Genomic DNA, 14,795 nt, shown 5'->3' on the forward strand with positions numbered 1-14,795 from the left:
GGAAAGTTCTAGTATTTCAGTGCATTTTATCATACAGTGTGTTTGTTCAGAGGCTTGTGCTTTGATGTGAACGCTTAGATTTTAAAGTGTATGATGGTCCTCAGAAGTGAGAGAGCAGAAATGTCTCACACACAACAATCTCGTCATCATCTGTGGAGATTTCAACGAGGACCTCCTACACCCTGGGAAAAAAACTATTCTGGAATTGTTTCAATCTCGAGGATACACGCAACTGATTACATCAGCAACAACGGAAAAGTACACACTGCTTGACCACGTCTACATTTCAAATCCGGACTTCTGCCATCAATCGGGCGTGTTACAGACCTACCACAGTTACCACAATCCTGTGTACTTATTTGCGTTTTTTTCCATAGGTTAATTGCCCGCTATACCAGGTCACTGGGGCCACTGAATCAGCATTAACGACAACAGTGGGGCAATACAGCCTTAGTTCCCCAGTGGCTTCTGTATGAGTGGTGTCTTGGCCTTAAGCCATATGGAACTGAGGTTCCATTTAAAAAAGGAAAGACATAGAAGCATGGGGGTTGGTTTATATTGTCAAGTAGCCTTTGGAGTATCATCATTGTCAGCTACCAGGCCACTCCCTAGCAACCAAACAGAGTACCCTAGCAACCATATTGCAAGATCTATATCTCTGCATCACAACATCGTACAGACATGGGAGTTGGTTTATATTGGTGAGCAACCTTTGGAGTATCATCATTCTCAGCTACCAGGCCACTCCCTAGCAACCAAACAGAGTAACCTAGCAACCGTATTGCAAGATCTATATCTCTGCATCACAACATCGTACAGACATGGGAGTTGGTTTATATTGGTGAGCAACCTTTGGAGTATCATCATTGGCAGCTGCCAAGCCACTCCCTAGCAACCAAACGGAGTACCCTAGCAACCGTATTGCATGACCTATATCTCTGCATCAGAACATCGTACAGACATGGCGGTTGGTTTTTTTGACTCATGCTAGCACACTTCCAACATGTTAGTCATGGTAGCAGTGATTAGCTAAATGCTAATAGTGATTAGCTAAGTGCTCAAATGGGCTAAGAACTCTATAAAAACTACATAGTGACCATCTGTGACAACTGCCAACCACCTAGTAACATCATAGCAACTACCCAGGAAACCATAGCAACTGCCTAGCAACCACCCAGGTTACCCTAACAACCGCCTAGCAACCACCCAGAGAACCCTAGCAACACCTTAGCAACCACCAAAATTAAACTAGCAACTGCCTAGCAACCGCCTAGCAACCACACATGTTACCCTAGCAACCACATAGCAACACCCTAGCAACCACCCCGATTACCCTAGCAACCACCCTGGGTACCTTAGCAACGGCCCTAGCAGCCATCATGGGGACCCTAGCAACCAACCTAGCAACCACCCCAGGTACCCTAGCAACCACATAGCAACACCCTAGCAACCACCCTGGGTACCCTAGCAACCATCATCGGGACCCTAGCAACTGCCCTAGCAACCACCCGGGTTACCCTAGTAACCACCCTAGTACCCTAGCAACCACCCTAGCAACCTCATTGCAACACCCTAGCAACAGAGGGGTGAGTTTTGCCACGGCAAGCACCACTCACATTTTTTTCAGGAAATGTACATTCTAGTTATACTGTTATGCTATTTAAACCTTTTTTTTTATTATTATACTGTTATGCTATTTAAACTTCTTCTTTTTTTTCTTATTATTATTTTTCTGACAGAAATTCTGAACGCTACTCCTCCTAGGGCTTTAAAGCCACAAGCCCCAAACTCGGCAGACACCTGCGGGATAGAGCGGTGTTGGTTGCTATATCTTTTCAGACTGATCAGACTTAAAGTTTTTTTTTTATTAATTTTTAAATGTCAAATACATTACCCATAGACTTACATTATCTGAGAAAAATTGCGCCCCTAGTTGCAATAACCGAGATTAAAGGGAGGAGTCGGGTTTCGTTTCACTTTTAAACCGGTTAAAAATACCAAGTAAATAATACAATTTCCCTCAAACTGACAAGCTAAACCAACATATCTGATTATTACAGGGGTGAGGGCTCATTAATAATTTATTTCTGGGCAGAGAGCAGTCAAAAGATGAGAGAAGAATCAGCTGCTGGTCATGCAGGCATTGTCTACACAGAGCTCACAAGGAGCGAATTCATTCTTATTTAAGACCTTTTAAAACGGCGATTGCACGCAATCCAAACGTTAGAACACACCAAGAGCTAAATTCAGATGTTTCTGAACTGTTTAAAGTAATAACATGATATATTCGCGGCAGCGCAACTGCCCGCGAGCTCGCGATGTATTTCTCTGAACACTTGAAGAGAATTACAGCCTGTCACATTAAAACACTGCAGCGAAACGGCACAAAACAATTAGAAGAATATATTATACACATGAAAATGAGTGTTTATATGTGCTTGTGAGTTTTTATCTGTCAGGCTGAACCTCACATCAATTGCTATCCATCGTCACAACATGGTAAAGTCATTTATATATATATTTTAAGAGCTTCTTAAAATAAATATTCCTGCGAATGCACACAATCCACCCATTAGAACACACTAAGAGAAAAATCCAGGGGTTTTTGAGCCGTGTATGTGTGCAAAATGCAATATTTGACATCGCGAAGGGAAAAAAAGTCACATGACAGCGCGTTTGGGGCGAGATCAGACAAATCCCAGATAGCAAACAGTCATTGAAACTATGCTGAATCAACATCCCGTTGTCAACATTAAGTCATTGAATCAACATCGAACTCTGATGTTGATCCAACATCATTTTGCACCCTGATTTAATATTGAAACAATGTTGAAATTCTGTCCATAGATCAACAGAATTTCAATGGTATTTCAATTATCAGGAATATTGAAACAATGTTGAAATTTCAACTGAACTAAGGATCAACGTGATTTCAATGGAATTTCAATCATTTTTAAATGTTAATTTTAAATGTAATGCCATAAATTAAATAGCCTGCTTTATCTACAGCCAGGATGTTAAAAATTAGTAGAACATTTAAAATCTTGTATAAAACACAGAACACACCACACTATTTAAAATCAAATTCCTGTTTATTAGCCTCTACTCTTTATTTACACTTCATTGTCATCTGATGCCTGCATAAGTTGTCGTCCAGTCCCTCCTGCCCGGTCTGGCGCATAGCGCAGCCACTTTTGGGTGAAAATTGGGTGATGGTAGCTGTCCCCATCTGCTGAGTAAGAGCATCTAAAACAGAAGATAAAATCACAATGCAAAACAAATTTAGCATTTAAGTTAAACAGAACATATATTTGAACAAATTCAGTAACCTAGGCCTATGATTTTTCAATGATCGGATAAGGCAATAAGTTCTCGTGTTGTAGGCTAGATCATATTTCCCCTATATTCAAAGCACTTTTCAAAACTGCCTGTTCATGGATGTATTCGAATTAAAGGGAGGCAAAAAGGATTAGCTTGCAGTGACCTCTTTCATAAGGAAAATGTATGAGGCCAATTGACTCAAAAATGTTTATGTTTATTATTTTATTGGTTCAGAAGTAGTTGTTAACACCACAAATTTAATATAAATAACTGGATACTAATTAAATAGTTAATGTAGATTAGAGTTACCATAGACAAAAGATGTTTTGACAAAATAATCATAGACAAAAACCGTTGCATTCAGTTTTTGATGAGGTTTTGGGCTGGAAAACCAATTGCAAGTTGTTTGCAGAAATAAAATAAAATGAAATCAAAAATATTGTTTTGCTTACTTGGTGTGCAATAGTGATCTGTAAAAGAACAGAAAAGACAAAAATTTCTGTTAAAAACAGCAATTAAAATTCACAATCATACAGTGTGACTGTACTTTATACATATGTACTCAGGTAACCAATCTGTTATTAAAAATATAAAAACAAAGAATATAAACAACATAATATACAAATTAAATATACAGTGGTTGATTCTTTTCAGCTACAGTTGATGTAATAGTAGCATTCAAGAAATAAATGTAAAATATAAAAAACGAAATACACTTTAATGTAGGCCTATAAAATATACAATTCTCATTAAAGCTAATGAATTACGCCCCATTAACTGGACTCCCCCGGCCTCTCAGATCACCATACATGTTAAAGGGATTTTAATGCTAAAATATGCTATTTTTTATGCTGCACTTTCTTCCTATAGTGAATATCAAGCTACAATATATATGTTTGTCAGCTCAAATGTTTCAGTGGTAGAACTTTTGCCTGGCGTGTCAGAGGTCTGGGTTTGGGTATTAAAATGAAGTACAATAGTTGTGCAAGTACAATGCTGTATCACTTGTGACGCAAACATCCAAAAGCAAATGAAAGCCGATGAGTACAACTGATGAGTAGTTTACACTTTATAGATTAGGGGGTGCAGAAAGCTTTGTATATTATTTATAATGTTTATTGAGATAACAGTACAATGTTGACATTTCAATGATTTATAAGTGATTAATAATATATTAACTAGTAACTATTAACCATTAAGGATTTTGTTTGATTCAGTTGTTTACTGAAGGCCCTGACTGAAACCCCAGGGTACTCAGGGTACTTACTGTCTGACAGCAGGTTCACTCAGACTCTGCTCATCATCACTGAAGAGTCCAGGAACAAAACAAGCTGACACAGAGACAACGATATTTACTCTGCTGTTTCAGGTTCATTAGAAGGAAACAAGATAAAGCAGAGGTAAAATGCAGATAAAAGACAGAATAATATATATAACAACAATAATAACATATGTAATATACAAATTCTACTACTAATAATATAATCTTAAAATAACAGAATCTATATTTTTAATTTTAGGTTGAGTGTGACTTACGTTTTGATGTCAGGGACTCCTTAAAATTGGTGAAATATATTCTGAAAAAGGCATATTAATGTATTTCATGAGCTTCTTTCATGAGTATTTCATGAGCTTATTTTCATGAGTTCACCTGTATTTCTAAGTCAGTATCTCCCTTCAGCAACATTTCTGAAGGGAGATACTGACTTAGAAATACAGATTTACTGAAGAAGCTCATGAAATACATTAATATGCCTTTTTCAGAATATATTTCACCAATTTTCTTTTCAAAAATCTTGGAGTTTCACTTTGTTCTGTATAGTTTATTTCTGTCCTCCTGAAATCACAGAACAATTTGTATTAATATCTGTTTATCATGAAATATAAACACTCATGTGAACTTGTTTTCAGCCGATTAACGTTACACTCTCAGTGTAAGTGACGTCATCGATTCAGTAAATCAGCCTTTTCCAAAAAAAACACTGACAAATCACCAGCAAAACATTCACAGAGCCATCAAAATATCTCATACACGAAGATTTGATGAAAAGCCCAGAGTTTCATCAACAAGAGCTCAAAATTAGCCTAACGTTACCTGAAAACTGCTAAGACGCTAACGGACTTTTTCGAAGACATTAAACCATTTCTATAAAATAAATTTAATTGAAACATGTCAATAACAAGTAAGAAACTTGTCAGAAACATTTGTATATCATATTTGTGTGATTTTAGCGACTAAACTTACCTAAAACAGCGTAAACCGCAGCGAGAGACGGAGATTACTGCTTGCCAGTAACGGTTTTTGTGTTGACGCCCCGTTTCCATGGCAACTCTGCTCCCCGCTCGCGCAGAACTCACCGCAACACACAGCATTCACACAAACAAACATCTCGAGTTAAAACATTACATTTATAATGTACAGCCTCATTCAATAATCACTCACTATAGAGACGGATTCTTTCTGGCAGCCTGTAAAAGAGTGAAAAACACGACGAAAAAGCAGTCAGGACTTCTCTTTAATAAACCGCTTTTACATTTTCCCTCCGAGAAACTGCTGGAAACTCAAGGCTTTAACATTAATTTACCGTGACCGTTGTCTAAACAAGTTAACGGTAACATTATTTGAAAATGAGCCAGTCTCTTCAGCTGCCCATAGACTGTATAAAAACACACCGCGTGCCTGTGCTGTCTGGATTCATATCGAACATTAAGCAAGCTTACCTGTACGCTTGTGCCAAGGGTCCAGAAATGAGCTGTGTCCGGTGCAGTACGTTGGGTATACCACCCGTTGATCTCCCGGTCAACCAAAAATCGATGGATTTTCAATCATATTTCCTGGTCAACTATATTTCGATGCACTTTCTATCATATTTCCCGGTCAACTATATTTCGATGACTTTTCAACAACCGCATCGTTTCTCTGTCCACTATAAATCAATTACTTTTCAACACATTCAGGGATCACCCGGTAACCAAATATCAATGCTTAATCAATCATAAAGATAACTATGGATCAATGTTGTTCCAATATTGTTGCCATCAACATTAATAACATCAGGTTTTCATCGATATGGTAATGTTGATTCAACATTTATTTTGCATTGAAATTTCAATATCAACCATAATGATGATTCAGATGGAAAAACAATGTTTATTCAATGTTGGCTTGCTGTCTGGGATAAATAGGCTACACATTTCATTCACACTGACAAGCTAAATCAACATATGTTATTATTACCGGGTCAGATATCTCATTAATAAATTATGTCTCTGACCAAAGAACAGAGAGAAAGACGAGAGAGAAATTCATCAGCATTTTTTAAGAGCTTCCAAAAATAATAATCCACCCATTAGAACACAACAAGAGCAGAATTCAGGTGTTTTTGAGATGTTTGCAAAATTAAATAGAATTTGACAGCGTGATACAGCTTATGAATACTGGAAGGAAAAAAGTCACGACAGCCTTTTAACTCTGGAGTCGATTAACGCATATACGCGTTTTGAGGCATTTTCTCCTGAAAACCCCGACAATTACTTAAATTACATTTTCAGGTTTAATCGTACAGATAAGAGCAATACATCAATCGAATCTGTAAAGGGTCTACTTTTTTTTTGGATACAAACATAATAACAACAAAACTTTGTGCACTTATAAAATAAAGATAACAAACAAGGTGTGCTGTCTTCAACCTTGTCTGCGCTGATCTTCATTTACAAACACGTCATTAAAATTAACTGTAACTCCATGAATACTCAATGAAGAGACATGACAGATATATCTATAGAAAGCTTGACATGTCTACTTTTAAACTAAACAAGTGCTGTCGAACAAGTATTATGTGATAAAGTACGCGATGTCCTTTTTTCACGTCTCCCTTCATTTTATCTAATGTGTATGGAAGGCCAAGAGGGTCAAATACACGTGAATTTTAACGTGTCAACAAGACGTTAAATACGTGTATTTCACGCTAGACAACACTTATTTAAAGCGTTAAATACGTGTTGTTTACTCGTGAAAAATCAGCGTGTATTTAAGTGTATTTCACGTTTTAAATACACGTTAAATACACGTGAAATACACGTGAAGTATGCCTTAAAAATCAGTTTGAACAGGTCAGTGTCATTGGCTGCTGAGGACTTGGGTCAAACCACTTCTGTGTGCTTAGAGGGGTGTACCATTCATAGACAGGCAACCACCATTTAACATGCTATAGATGAGCTTATTCAGCCTTATTATTTAGTCTTTTTTCGTTTCTGTTTTGTATAGCCTATAGAAATAATATATTTAAGTTTCAGTTTTATGAAATATTTATTTTTTAATAAATATTAATAAAAATTTTGTGGTGATAGTATAAAGTTTATAAAAGTTACAGTATTTTGTAATGAAACAGGACTTTTTGTTTAGCTCTTGACTCACCGAAGTATACTATATATAGTGTCCCTTCTTTAATTTTTCAGTAGTGTGATAACTTAAAATATGTTGTCAGTACTATTAAAATAACATTAAACTGAATGGTATTTAGGAGATTATGGTTTTTGCATGACTTATTTCGCATTCAGCTAGACAACCCTGTCGTAGCTGTTATCATAGCCTAGGCTTTTTATTAAAAAAGAAAACAGCAAGGGACCATGGAAAAAGACTGTTGCAGGTGTATTTTTTATGGTATTATTATTTTTTATTTTTTGCAGCGGGGCAACTCCAGAATGTTGGGCACACAAGTACAGAATCAGAATCAGAATCAGAAAGAGCTTTATTGCCAAGTATGTTTGCACATACAAGGAATTTGTTTTAGTGACATAAGCTTCCAGTACACAGAGACACCAACACACAGACAAAAAAAAAAAAAACATTGTAGCCAAATAAATAAGTGTATAAACAATTGTGCTATAAATGATAATGGGATAGGATTGAAAAAGATGCAGGGATGTACTAGGATCAAAAGTTCAAAAATGGGGTGACTTGGATGTGAGGGATCCAGAGTGATTTTATGAGCCCTTTTCCTCACTCTGGATGTATACAGTTCTTGAAGGGTGGGCAGGGGAGCACCAATAATCCTTTCAGCAGTCCGAACAGTTCTCTGTAGTCTTCTGATGTCCGATTTTGTTGCTGAGCCAAACCAGACAGTTATAGAAGTATACAGTACAGACTCAATGACGGCTGAGTAGAACTGTTTCAGCAGCTCCTGTGGCAAGTTAAACTTCCTCAGCTGGCGAAGGAAATACAACCTTTGTTGGGCCTTTTTTACAATGGAGTCAATGTGATTGTCCCACTTCAGGTCCTGAGAGATGGTGGTTCCCAGGAATCTGAATGACTCCACTCTCTAAACTGAGAGAACAGAGAGAAAGACGAGAGAGAAATGACCCAGTGGGCAATTGATGTCAAATAGACATCAAATTGACGTCAAACATAGTCATCAAAGAACTGGTCAAAAATGCAAATCAAATCGATGTCAAAACTTGACATTAAATTGCCGTCAATTTTTGACATTCATTTGATTTGCATTTTTTAAAAACATTTTTAACACATTGATGTCCTATTCTAGACCACAAGAATAATGACAAAACAGTATTAAATGCAAGACGTGTTTTATTAAATCCACTGGTTTATATCAGAATTTTGTAAATTTTTCTTAAATGAACATGTAGTTGTAATACCGTATACACTTGGTATTACAATTTCATTTAGCTGACACTTTTATCCAAAGCGACTTACAATTGCTATATATATGTCAGAGGTCACATGCCTCTGGAGCATCTAGGGGTTAAGTGTCTTGCTCAGGGACACATTGGTGTGTCACAGTGGATTCGAACCCGGGTCTCTCACACCAATGGCATGTGTCTTATCCACTGCACCAACACTTACTTAATGTGTGGTTACAGCAAAAATGCTGCATAATTTTTTTTATTTGTAATTAAGCAAATCAGTATATTTTTGGTCAAATATAATATATTCACCTCTTTCATTGTCAGTAATTTATGCCTACATTTTATAAATAGTTTTTTGTTGTTGTTGTTTATATGTTTTTAACCACAGAAGTCCCAGAAGTTACAAGTCATGCAAAAATCAAACAACATATGACATGCCGAATGGATGCATTTTGAAGAAGAAAAAAAAATTATTTGATGACTATGTTTGATGTCAATTTGATGTCTATTTGATATCAATTGCCCGCTGGGTTGATGTCAATGTGATGTCAATATGACATCAACTGAACGCCTATAACACGATGTTGATTTGATGTCAACTCAATGTCAAACATGTTGGCCCATATACTTACATAATCAATTTCAGTATGGGATGAACCTAATATTTTCACCAATTAACCACTGGAAGGACTTGATGTATAATCTGACTTTGAAATTATGTCTTGCAGCATCTTGATCAAATCTTGTCTAATATTTGACGTCAAATTGACATCAAGGTGCCCACTGGGGAGCACTTCATCAGCATTTTTTAAGAGCTTCCAAAAATAATAATCCACCCATTAGAACACAACAAGAGCAGAATTCAGGTGTTTTTGAGATGTTTGCAAAATGAAATAGAATTTGACAGCGTGATACAGCTTATGAATACTGGAAGGAAAAAAGTCACGACAGCCTTTTAACTCTGGAGTCGATTAACGCATATACGCGTTTTGAGGCATTTTCTCCTGAAAACCCCGACAATTACTTAAATTACATTTTCAGGTTTAATCGTACAGATAAGAGCAATACATCAATCGAATCTGTAAAGGGTCTACTTTTTTTTTGGATACAAACATAATAACAACAAAACTTTGTGCACTTATAAAATAAAGATAACAAACAAGGTGTGCTGTCTTCAACCTTGTCTGCGCTGATCTTCATTTACAAACACGTCATTAAAATGAACTGTAACTCCATGAATACTCAATGAAGAGATATGACAGATATATCTATAGAAAGCTTGACATGTCTACTTTTAAACTAAACAAGTGCTGTCGAACAAGTATTATGTGATAATGTACGCGATGTCCAAGTATTATGTGATAAGGTACGCGATGTCCTTTTTTCACGTCTCCATTTTATCTAATGTGTATGGAAGGCCAAGAGGGTCAAATACACGTGAATTTTAACGTGTCAACAAGACGTTAAATACGTGTATTTCACGCTAGACAACACTTATTTAAAGCGTTAAATACGTGTTGTTTACTCGTGAAAAATCAGCGTGTATTTAAGTGTATTTCACGTTTTAAATACACGTTAAATACACGTGAAATACACGTGAAGTATGCCTTAAAAATCAGTTTGAACAGGTCAGTGTCATTGGCTGCTGAGGACTTGGGTCAAACCACTTCTGTGTGCTTAGAGGGGTGTACCATTCATAGACAGGCAACCACCATTTAACATGCTATAGATGAGCTTATTCAGCCTTATTATTTAGTCTTTTTTCGTTTCTGTTTTGTATAGCCTATAGAAATAATATATTTAAGTTTCAGTTTTATGAAATATTTATTTTTTAATAAATATTAATAAAAATTTTGTGGTGATAGTATAAAGTTTATAAAAGTTACAGTATTTTGTAATGAAACAGGACTTTTTGTTTAGCTCTTGACTCACCGAAGTATACTATATATAGTGTCCCTTCTTTAATTTTTCAGTAGTGTGATAACTTAAAATATGTTGTCAGTACTATTAAAATAACATTAAACTGAATGGTATTTAGGAGATTATGGTTTTTGCATGACTTATTTCGCATTCAGCTAGACAACCCTGTCGTAGCTGTTATCATAGCCTAGGCTTTTTATTAAAAAAGAAAACAGCAAGGGACCATGGAAAAAGACTGTTGCAGGTGTATTTTTTATGGTATTATTATTTTTTATTTTTTGCAGCGGGGCAACTCCAGAATGTTGGGCACACAAGTACAGAATCAGAATCAGAATCAGAAAGAGCTTTATTGCCAAGTATGTTTGCACATACAATGAATTTGTTTTAGTGACAGAAGCTTCCAGTACACAGAGACACCAACACACAGACAAAAAAAAAAAAACATTGTAGCCAAATAAATAAGTGTATAAACAATTGTGCTATAAATGATAATGGGATAGGATTGAAAAAGATGCAGGGATGTACTAGGATGGAGGGGTAACAAAAAATATAAGGATGTTGCACTTTTGTTTGCATAAGCATAAGTGGGGAACATTTAACTGTTCATGAGGTAGATTGCCTGGGGGAAGAAACTGTTTTTGTGCCTTGCTGTTCTGGTATTTGCGGCTCTGAGACGCCGGCCAGATGGCAAAAGTTCAAAAATGGGGTGACTTGGATGTGAGGGATCCAGAGTGATTTTATGAGCCCTTTTCCTCACTCTGGATGTATACAGTTCTTGAAGGGTGGGCAGGGGAGCACCAATAATCCTTTCAGCAGTCCGAACAGTTCTCTGTAGTCTTCTGATGTCCGATTTTGTTGCTGAGCCAAACCAGACAGTTATAGAAGTATACAGTACAGACTCAATGACGGCTGAGTAGAACTGTTTCAGCAGCTCCTGTGGCAAGTTAAACTTCCTCAGCTGGCGAAGGAAATACAACCTTTGTTGGGCCTTTTTTACAATGGAGTCAATGTGATTGTCCCACTTCAGGTCCTGAGAGATGGTGGTTCCCAGGAATCTGAATGACTCCACTGCAGTCACAGTGCTGTTCATGATGGTGAGTGGGGAAAGTGCAGGGGGGTTTCTCCTGAAGTCCACCATCATCTACACTGTTTTGAGCGTGTTCAGCTCCAGGTTGTTAAGACTGCACCAGACAGCCAGCTGCTCAACCTCTTGTCTGTAAGCAGACTCATCACCGTCCTGGATGAGGCCGATGACTGTAGTGTCATCTGCAAACTTTAGGAGCTTGACAGAGGGGTCTTTAGAGGTGCAGTCGTTGGTGTACAGGGAGAAAAGCAGAGGGGAGAGAACACATCCCTGAGGGGCGCCAGTGTTGGTGGAGCAGCTGTTTGATGTGAATTTCCCCAGTCTCACTAACTGTTGCCTATCTGTCAGAAAGCTGGTGATCCACCGACAGATAGAGCCAGGAACAGAGAGCTGGGTCAGTTTGGTCTGGAGGGTTGTTGGGATGATGGTGTTGAAAGCCGAACTAAAGTCCACAAACAGGATCCTCACATAAGTCCCTGTTTTGTCCAGATGTTGCAGGATGAAGTGCAATCCTATGTTGATTGCATCATCCACGGACCTGTTTGCCCGGTAAGCAAACTGCAGGGGGTCCAGTAAGGGTCCAGTGATGTCCTTCAGATAACCCAGAACCAGTTTTTCAAACGACTTCATGACGACAGACGTTAGAGCCACAGGTCTGTAGTCGTTAAGTCCTGTTATCTTGGGTTTCTTTGGGATGGGGATGATGGTGGAGCGTTTGAAGCAGGAAGGTACTTCACACAACTCCAGGGATCTGTTGAAGATCTGTGAAAAGTTGGGGGCCAGCTGGTCAGCACAGATTTTCAGACAGGCTGGTGTAACACCATCTAGGCCTGGTGCTTTTCTTCTTTTGTTCTTCTTGAAGACCTGGCACACATCATTTTCACAGATTTGAAGAGCAGTAGGTGTGGAACGGGGGATTGCAGGAGGTGTTAATGGTTGTGCAGGGAGATGGTCAGAATGGGTGTTGGGGGTTTCAAATCTGCAATAAAACTCATTCAGGTCATTAGCAAGCCGTTGATTAGCCTCAGTGCAAGGGGATGGTGTCTTGTAGTTTGTGATGGCCCTCAGTCCTCTCCAAACTGAAGATGAGTCGTTGGAAGAAAACTGGTCTTCCAACTTTTTAGCGTAGGTCTTTTTAGCCGCTCTGATCTCTTTGTTCAGTGTGTTCCTGGCCTGATTGTACAAGACCCTGTGCCCATTTCTGTAGGCATCCTCTTTGGCCTGACGAAGATGTCTGAGTTTTACTGTAAACCATGGCTTATCGTTGTTGAATGTTAAATAAGTCCTGGTAGGAATGCAAACATCCTCACAGAAACTAATATAGGATGTTACAGTCTCTGTGAGTTCGTCCAGATCGGTGGTAGCAGCTTCAAAAACACTCCAATCAGTGAGGTCAAAACAAGATTGTAAATCCTGCTCCGTTTCGCTGGTCCATCTCTTCACAGTCCTTACTACAGGTTTAGCAGATTTAAGTTTCTGTTTGTAGGATGGTATAAGATGAATCAGACAGTGATCAGAATTTCCCAAAGCTGCTCGTGGAACAGAGTGATATGCGTCCTTTATTGTGGTGTAGCAGTGATCCAATATATTACTGTCTCTGGTGGGACATGTAACATGCTGTCTGTATTTTGGCAGTTCACGGGAGAGATTGGCTTTATTAAAGTCCCCCGAATTATTAAAACAGAGTCCGGGTGTTGTTGTTCTGTCTCTGTGATCTGATCAGCAAGTTTCTGTAAAGCTGAGCTCACGTGCGCTTGCGGATGGATGTAAACACTAACCAGAATGAACGAGTGAAACTCCCGCGGCGAATAGAACGGCTTGCAGTTGACAAACTGCATTTCTTGATCAGGACAGCACATCTTCTTTAACACAGTTACATCTCTACACCACCGCTCATTGATGTAAAAGCATGTCCCGCCGCCGCGCGATTTCCCCGTGGATTCTGATTCGCGATCCGCTCTGAACAGCTGAAAGCCCGGCAGATGGAGCGCGCTGTCCGGTATGGCGTCATTCAGCCAGGTTTCCGTGAAACACAGAGCAGCAGAGTGAGATAAATCCTTATTTGTCCGAGAGAGCAGAAGGAGTTCGTCTGTTTTGTTAGGTAGAGAGCGGAGATTTGCCAGATGGATGCTAGGCAATGGCGTTCGAAATCGCAATGGCGTTTTTTTTATTAATTTTTAAATGTAAAAATAACTTAACCATAGACTTACATTGTCTGAGAAACATTGCGCCCCTACAGTTGCAATGAGATTTAGGGGAGGAGTTAGGTTTCGTTTCACTTCGTTTCAACCGGTTAAAAATACAAGTAAATAATACAATTTGCCTAAAAAACTGACACGCTAAACCAACATATGTGATTATTACAGGGGTCAGGGCTCATTAATAATTTATTTCTGGGCAGAGAGCAGTCAGAAAGACGAGAGAAGAATCAGCTGCTGCTCAGCTCAGGCATTGTCTACACGAGCTCACAACGAGCAAATTCATTCTTATTTAAGACCTTTTAAAACGGCGATTGCACGCAATCTACCCGTTAGAACACACCAAAAGCTAAATTCAGATGTTTCTGAACTGTTTAAAGCAGGGGTTCTCAACTGGTCCCACCCTGGGACCCACATTTTCCCATGGTCATTAAGTCACGACCCACTTTTTTAGAATTCAACCAATACAATTTATTTATTCAAAAATAACTGTTGAAAACACTCATATATCATCTTTTCAAAAACATAACCCTACATACATACATATATTATCCCATACAACATGCATTTCAGAGCTTAATAAGTAACTGGACCCTGACAACCACATGTACAAAAGTTAATTAAAT

At 38.2% G+C, this 14,795-nt stretch overlaps 1 protein-coding gene and 1 long non-coding RNA gene across 9 annotated transcripts in view; both read right to left on the reverse strand.

Annotated features, from left to right (window-relative positions):
* csf3r (colony stimulating factor 3 receptor (granulocyte)) overlaps positions 1–14,795 on the reverse strand; it is a 227,155-nt gene that overhangs the window by 168,838 nt on the left and 43,522 nt on the right. The gene's annotated exons all lie outside the window — the stretch shown is intronic.
* Positions 3,083–6,497, reverse strand: LOC128030096 (uncharacterized). Of its 2 annotated transcripts, XR_008187810.1 has the most exons (4): positions 5,567–6,497; positions 4,589–5,158; positions 3,774–3,791; positions 3,083–3,246 (listed from the first exon to the last, which is right to left on the reverse strand). It is a non-coding gene; the product is annotated as an uncharacterized LOC128030096 (long non-coding RNA). The 2 variants fall into 2 exon arrangements; XR_008187809.1 differs by having other exon boundaries at positions 4,589–6,497.

Source organism: Carassius gibelio, chromosome A16 (assembly GCF_023724105.1).
Source record: "Carassius gibelio isolate Cgi1373 ecotype wild population from Czech Republic chromosome A16, carGib1.2-hapl.c, whole genome shotgun sequence".
NCBI lineage: Eukaryota > Metazoa > Chordata > Actinopteri > Cypriniformes > Cyprinidae > Carassius > Carassius gibelio.